This window comes from Pristis pectinata, chromosome 26 (assembly GCF_009764475.1).
Source record: "Pristis pectinata isolate sPriPec2 chromosome 26, sPriPec2.1.pri, whole genome shotgun sequence".
Taxonomy (NCBI): Eukaryota; Metazoa; Chordata; class Chondrichthyes; order Rhinopristiformes; family Pristidae; genus Pristis; species Pristis pectinata.
Window position 1 is genome coordinate 5,279,735 of NC_067430.1, and position 8,054 is coordinate 5,287,788.

At 42.2% G+C, this 8,054-nt stretch overlaps 1 non-coding gene across 1 annotated transcript; it reads right to left on the reverse strand.

The window, feature by feature from the left end:
• Nucleotides 1-7,748: 7,748 nt before the first annotated feature.
• Nucleotides 7,749-7,821, reverse strand: trnak-uuu (transfer RNA lysine (anticodon UUU)). The gene has a single exon. It is a non-coding gene; the product is annotated as a tRNA-Lys (tRNA).
• Between the last annotated feature and the right edge of the window lie 233 nt (nucleotides 7,822-8,054).

The window sequence follows — 8,054 nt, forward strand, 5'->3', positions numbered from 1 at the left end:
GCTTCAGATCTGCAAACTCTGTGGAAGAGAATCTTCTAGCACAATCCACCCAGCTTTCCTGTTGAGGTGATGAGAGATTGCAGAGCTCTGAGATGCAGAGGGATCCAGGTGCCTTAGTGAATGATTTGCAAAGGATGTTATGCAGATACAGCAAAGTAATCAGGAAAAATAACAGAAAGCTATCACTTATTGCTAGGGGAACTGAGTACAAAAGTAAAGAGGATGTGCTTCAGTTATATAAGGTACAGGTGAGTTTATATCTGGAGTACAACGTACAGTACTGGTCTCCTTATGTAAGGAACAATATTAATGCAATGGAAGAAATTCAGATAAAATTTACTGGGCTAATACTTGGAACAGGAGAGCTGTCTTGTGAGGAAAGATCGGACAGGTTAGGTTTGTATCCATTGAAGTTTAGGAGAGTAAAACAGCAGTTCAGTGCTTGAGTGAAACATATAAGATCCTAAGGGGTTTTGAGAGAATGGATGTGGACAGGATATTTTCTTTCGTGAGAGAATCTAGAAGTAAAGGTCACTGGTTTAAAATAAGGTGCCTCCCATTTAAAAGACAGAGACGATGTGAAAATGTTTCTCTCAGAGGGTCATGAGCCTTAAAAGCTTTCTTTATCAAAGGGCAGTAGAAGCAGAGTCTTTCTACATTTTAAAAACAGAGATAGATAGATATTTGAGAAGCAAGGGGGGAGGGTTCAAAGATTTCTAGTAGTAGACAAGAATACAGAGTTGAGGTGGCAATCAAATCAGTAATATTCTTATTATCCAGTGGAGCAGTCTTGAAGAGCTGAAGTGGCTTACTCCTACTCTTATTTCATATGTTCAGACAGATGGGGCTGGGACATTGATCAGGGAGAGTTTTGTCATATCTTCCCCAGCCCTGCTAAATATTGGCACTACTCGCTGTGCCTATGTTTCCATAATTTTAATAATCTTAGAATGTTGTCTTGGCTTGCAAGCAGGCCATTTCTTGCCCAGCCCTTGTTGAAGCAATTTAAGAGTGAATCAGATTAATATGAAATGTGAATCATAAACATCTCAGACTGTGAAAGGATGGCAGGATTCCTTCCTAAGGATATTTGTGAACCATTTTTTTTTACAAATTCTGTCTTTTACAGATGCCATTTACTCATTTCCAGCTCTTTTAAAAATCTGTTTTCAAATACTTAAAATGCCTTGGTGGGATTTGAAACAAAAACATTGTCTAGGTTATTGGTCCCTTGGACTATTACATTTACTCCCCATATCATGTAACACTATTTATGCAAATCTAGCTTTACATATAGAAATATATAAGATAATAGATAAGATTTATTAGTCCCATGTACATTGAAACACACAGTGAAATGCTTGGAGTGTTTTGCGTAGTGTGTTCTGGGGGCAGCCCGCAAGTGTCGCCACTTTTCCAGCACCAACATAGCGTGCCCACAACTTCCTAACCCATAAGTCTTTGGAATGTGGGAGGAAACCAGAGCACCCGGAGGAAACCCACGCAGTCACGGGGAGAACATACAAACTCCTTACAGACAGCGGCTGGAATTGAACCCGGGTCACTGGCGCTGTAATAGCGTTATGCTAACCGCTACACTACTATGCCTGCTGAGTTGCAAAGATTTTTATAGATATGTATACATGAGCAGGAACAACTTAAGGCCACTTGGTAGGGCATGCAGCAAGCTTTTTGGGTCATGGTCTGTTGTATTGCCATGTGCGAAGATGCTTGGTAAGTGATGTGTCATGCTGCAAGACCAGCTACAATGAAAGGAAGTGGCTATTGTGCTGTGCTGGGTCAGTCGATAATGAGGTTGAATGACCAGCAGCATCTTCAACTTCAGAAACAGCAACATAACCATCCCCAGGCCTCGTCTCCTTCCTTAAGTCAACATCCTACTGCGACACAGAGCAAGCCAGGACTAGGAATTAATTGGTAATTAGCAATTGGTTTATTATTGTCACATGTACTGAGATATAGTGAAAAGCTTTTCTTTGCATGCCATCATTAGACTGAGATAGTACAAAAGGAAAAAAGAACAGAATGCAGAATGTAGTATGACAGGCATGTGAGGTTAATGTTAAATTACTTTATAACTAACCTGTGAGTTTTTATTTTTAATATTTTAGAATCAATTTAATTTATGATTCTTTTTTCATTTTATTGCAGAATACAGTGTCTGTTGCAGTGCATAGAATATAATTGGATTGGAACCCACTGCCATTGAAGTATAAAATATCAGTATTGTAGCTTCAGAGAAATATGACTTACATAAAATTTGTCTTATGGAATGGCTTCTGTAATCAAACTCTTACATAAGTTGGGGACATTCTTCTTTTTGGGAAGTGCCTTGGGGCCTAGGAATTGCAGAGTCTGCCACAAATGGGTTAGGTGGAGCTTGGCAGGCAGTTGGGTGGCTTATTTGGAATGTTCAAGTTCAATTTCAAGTTTATTATCATAAGCATAGATATCCAGGGTATAAATGCCATGAAAGTTAGCTTTATGCAGCAGCAGTACAGTATATTACAAACTTGACAAGCATAAGTTAACATAGACATAAATCAACATAAATTATACATTACTTACACAACTAAAATAAACATAACGGCAATGTCAAGTTGAGAGAAAAAAGGAATATAATCTGAGGTAGTGTTAAGGTTTTTCAGGTTAGTTCAAGAACCTGTTGGCAGTGGGGAAGAAGCTGTTGTTGAACCTTGAGGTGTGGGTCTCCAGGCTACTGTATCTCTTGCCTGATGGCAACATGGAGAAGAGGGCATGGCCTGGATGGTGGAAGTCCTTAATGATGGATATTGGCTTCCTGAGACATCACCTCTTGACCTCGATGGTGGGGAGATCTGTACCCGTGATGGAACTGGCTGAGTCCCACCACTCTCTGTAGCCTCTTGCGTTCCTGCGCATTGGGGTTCCCACACCAGACCGTGATGCAACCAGTCAGAATGCTTGGCACTGTACATCTGTAAAAGTTTGTCAGAGTCTTCGATGACACGCTGAATCTTTTTAGATTCCGAGATGCTGGAGCACCTTCTTCACGGTGTATCTATGGCCCAGGATCGATCCTCTAAAATGTTAACACTCAGGAACCTGAAGCTGCTCACCCTTTCCACCGCTGACCCTTCAATGAAGACTGGTGGGTGTTCGCCTGACTTCCCCTTCCTAAAGTCTACAGTCAGTTCCGTGGTTTTGCTTATGTTGAGCGCAAGGCTGTTGTTACTCCAATGTTGTGCTCTCCTTCTACTTTTTGTATTCAGCCTCCATGTGCTCCCCGAGAGACTTGAGATTTTCTTTCCGTCTCCATGTGCTCCTCTGCCACGGATTCCAATGGGTCAGTGAGGATGCTTCATTTCTTCAAGGAGGCCTTGAGGACATCCTCAGAGCATTTAACAGGCCTGTCGGGAATCACTTGAACTCGAACTAGAGTGCTTGTTTCGGGAGACTGGTGCTGGTGGGTGAATGGTGTATTACACCCATCAGAGCTGGTGACCTGGTAGGACAAATGGGGAACTGGTCAGCCTTAGTTGCCTCTGTAATGTATTGAGACTGCATCAAGACCAGCAAATATATATCCAAAAATAGGGGTTCATTTACCAACTTTCCATGTGTTGAGTCTTTAAGTTTGATGCAAAGTGAATGGTTGATGTGGTCTATGAAACTGTTGCATTGTTTAAGAAACAAGCACATCACATGACTCTTCTCTCTGATGTACAGAGGGATCTTGAGGTCCAAGTCCATAGCTCCCTGAAAGTGGCTGCACGAGTTGATAGGGTGATAAAGAAGGCGTACGGCATGCTTGCCTTTATTAGTCGAAGCACTGAGTTCAAAGAAGTTATGTTGCATCTTTATAAAACTCTGGTTAGGCCGCGTCTGGAGTATTGCATCCAATTCTGGTCACCCCATTATAGGGAGGATGTGGAGGCTTTGGAGAGGGTGCAGAAGAGGTTTACCAGGATGCTGCCTGGATTAGAGGGCATGTGCTATAAGGAGTGGTTGGACAAACTAGGGTTGTTTTCTCTGGAGCAGAAGAGGCTAAGGGGAGACCTGATAGAAATTTATAAGATTATGAAAGATATAGATAAACAGATAGTATCTTTTTCCCAGGGTTGAGATGTCCAATACTAGAGGGCTTGCATTTAAGGAAAGAGTGGGAATATTCAAAGGAGATGTGCAAGGCAAGTTTTTTATAGAGAGTGGTGGGTGCCTGGAATGTGCTGCCAGGGGTGGTGGTGGAAGCAGATATGATAGAGGCGCTTAAGAGGCTCTTAGATGGGCACATGAATATGCAGAGAATGGAGGGAGATGGACCATGTGCAGGCAGAAGGGATTAGATATCATGACCTTAATTAATTTGGAACAACATCGTGTGTGGAAAGCCCTGTTCCTGTGCTGTACTGTTCAATATTCTATGTTCTTAAGATGACACACACACACATAGAAAGAAAACAGTGCATTCCATTGCTAAAGATACAGAAAGAAAGCCTTACTCCAGAACCAAATTCACTCCAAATTTAGTGGTTGATTTACAGTATGCAGGTAACACTTGTATACATGCACACTGGAGTGTGAGCTCCAAACCTTCAGTGATTCCTTCTCTGAGACACAATGGAGGATAGGCCCAAGCCTAAACATCCAGAAGACAAAGGTCCTTCACCAACCTGCCCTCAGCACACACCACCCACCCAATCATCAAGATCCATGGCAGGAATCTGATCAAAGAGGACCACTTCTCATAGCTTGGAAGCTATTTCTCAGTGAGGGCAGATATCAGTGATGAAACCTTCCAGTTCATCACCACTTCTTTTAGCCCTCTTAAGAAAAGCATATGATGAATGATACTTCAAACTGGGCACCAAGCTCATGGTCTACAAGCAGCCATGATTCTCCTGTATGCATTGGAGAGATGGATAAAGTCCTTCACATCCATTGGCAGGATAGATGTAACAATATCCACATTCCTCCCTTTCCGATATCTGCTGTGTCGAGGCTCCCATCATGCTCAGCTAAGATAAGATAAGATATTTGTTTATTAGTCACATGTACATTGAAACACACAGTGAAATGCATCTTTTCGTGTTGCTAAGAATGTGCTGGGGGGCAGCCCGCAAGTGTCGCCACACTTCCGGCGCCAGCATAGCATGCCCACAGCTCCTAACCTGTATGTCCTTGAAATGTGGGAGGAAACCGGAGCACCCGGAGGAAATCGACGCAGACATGGGGAGAACGTACAAACTCCTTACAGGCAGCAGCGGGAATTGAACCCAGGTCGCTGGCGCTGTAATAGCGTTACGCTAACCGCTATGCTACCATGCCTCCACAACTCCAGCTACTAGTCTAGTAACATAATCGGTACACTAACAAGGTTTTTAACAATTGCACAATATACTGCTTTAAGCTGTGATTGGTAAATTACGATAGTGAGAGGCAGCAGGTAGTGTGTGATCAGTTGTCACCCAGTGAGTTAAACTCCTCACTGGTCTTGTGGAAAAAGATGCAAAGTACATGGCTGCAGCCTTAAGTGCTAACTTGATAAGACACTAACTGATATTTTGAAAATAATTTCTTTTGTCAGTCATTGAGTAATGTTTTGATATTGTTTTCAATATCCTTTTGTTTACCATCTCAAAGCCTAGAGAAAACTAATGATCCTTGCAAAGACACCAGATCCTGATCAGATCATAGGCTGCTGGAAATAATGAGAAAAACATTTCTATCACATTTTTAACCCTGATGTTTCTATGAAGACCTTTCAGTGGGAGAATGGGCTTAAATGTAAGCAGATGTAACCAGTTAACAAGTCTTCCATCCACCTGAAGGAACCCCACATCTTAGCCTGTCAACAAAATCAATCATTAAGGTTTGAGATCAAACCTTATATTGAGCTATATTTGAGCTCATAATCCAAGCTGACGCTCTAAAGCAGTCGTGAAAGATTGCTGCATTATCATCCTTAGCATAAGACAATAAACTCTCTGCTGCTCTGCTGGTTTGGGTGGAAGTTAAAAGCTACCATGGTACCATTTAGTATAAGAACAGGAAGTCGTCTCACAACATAGCTGTTATTACTCAGTCCACATCAGAGGAAGGAACTGAACTAGTCAGTCATCTCCTTGTTCTGTGTACTTGTGGCTTTCAGTAACAAGCTGGAAACAGCAGCATAGTCTAGGTATAGTGTATGATTTGCAGTTGGCATCTCCTTCCCTATATTTAGAAAGGTAAACGTACTTATTTATGTGTAGACCACTTCGTATTTAGCATGCATATATAATTAATTATGTGCCATTTACATATGTGCAAGTGAATTTAAAATCATATATTTTGAAATTGTATTGCCAATGAGTTTTAAAATAGATGCATCTGAAATGATTTATTTGGTGAGTGAGAGTCCATATTGGGAAAGGGAACAAGTGGATCTGGGATCATATTCACCAAATCATTAAAAGTGGCAGCAATGGGTAACAAGCTCTAGATCAAGCACATGAGGTACAAGGAACTGAATTGAAACATAGAGTGGTTATTGTTGAATGCTGAGATCACTTGTAGGGTGCTACACAGTTGTCTCCATGTTATAAAAAGGACAAAGAGGGACTGCAGAAGCTGCAAAGAAGATTTATAAGGCTGACATGGAATGTGGGAGGATATTCCTCTCAGGTAAAACTGAACAGGTTGGGTTCCTCCAGAAAATAATCAAAGCCTGAAGGGCGATCAGGTTAAAAGTTCTGAAGAGGCTAGGTGAAGGAGACGGAAGTAGTGGGGAGCCCAACTTTGAAGTTGTGAATACCAACAGTCACTAACAAATCCATGAAGGAATTCAAGAGAAACATTGTACTCAGAGAGTGGTTAGAATGTGGAAATTAGGACATGGAACATAGAACAGTACAGCATAATACAGGCCCTTCTGCCCACAATGCTGTGCTGACCTTTAAACCTCACCTAGGACTATCTAATCCCTTCCTCCCACATATCCCTCTATTTTAAATTCCTCTGTATTGTTATCATGCAAGTAGCTGGTGCAAAAAGCAAGGACTTAAGGGGAAACCAGTTGTGTCCACGAGGGAGAAAGGAGTAGAATGGAGCGCGGATTGGGCGAAATTGGGTGTGAGGAGCACTTACACTGGTCTGGGCTGAATGGCTTACACTTCTGCTTTGCATTCACTGTACTTGCTGTGTGGGCTCTCCTGTGTAGGATGCTGCCATGTTTGCCCAGATAACTCTAGACTGTTGCAGCTGGAGGTAAGTCATTAGTTGCCAAACACAGTACACCCACTGCGATGGGGAATCATTGGTCTGGGCTAATCAGCTGAGGGCTCAGAGAGAAATAGAATCCAGAGACACACACTTACAGGCAGCCGAACTGCAATGAGCTGTTGACCCAGGATACAGCCAAATCAAAACAGAAAATGCTGGAAACACTCAGCTGGTTCAACCTGAAACATTAAATCTGTTTATCTCTCCACAGATGCTGCCTGACCTGCTGAGTATTTTTATTTCAGATTTCCAGCATCTGATTTTTTTTTGATTTACCATGGTCAAATAATTTTCTTGTCAAATCAAATAAGATGTCTGGAGATGCAAGAGACTGCAGACACTGGAATCTGGAGCAACTAATCCATGGAGACAGCAGGTCAGGCAGCATCCATGGAGGGAAATAAACAGTCGACCGTTTGGGCTGAGACCTTTTATCAGGACTCTAGCTTTTGTTTCTGTGGGTGTAAAGCCTGTGATGTAGTCAGTGCCTGAACAGGGACTTGAACCCTGGACCCTCAGATTAAAAGTCTGATGCTCTACCAACTGAGCTACCCAGGCTCTGAGCTTTTGTTTCTGTGGGTGAGTGCGGGTGTAAAGCCTGTGGAGTAAAGTCAGTGCCTGACCAGGAACTTGAACCCTGGACCCTCAGATGGAGTTGACTCTTAAAAAAATGCAGTCTGAAACAGCAATTGTCGCCGCCTTTTCAAGAGACAATTACAGATGGGCAGTGAAATCTGGTGTCACAACATCCTGCAGATCATCAAATATGAATAAATAAAAGCTACCTCTTA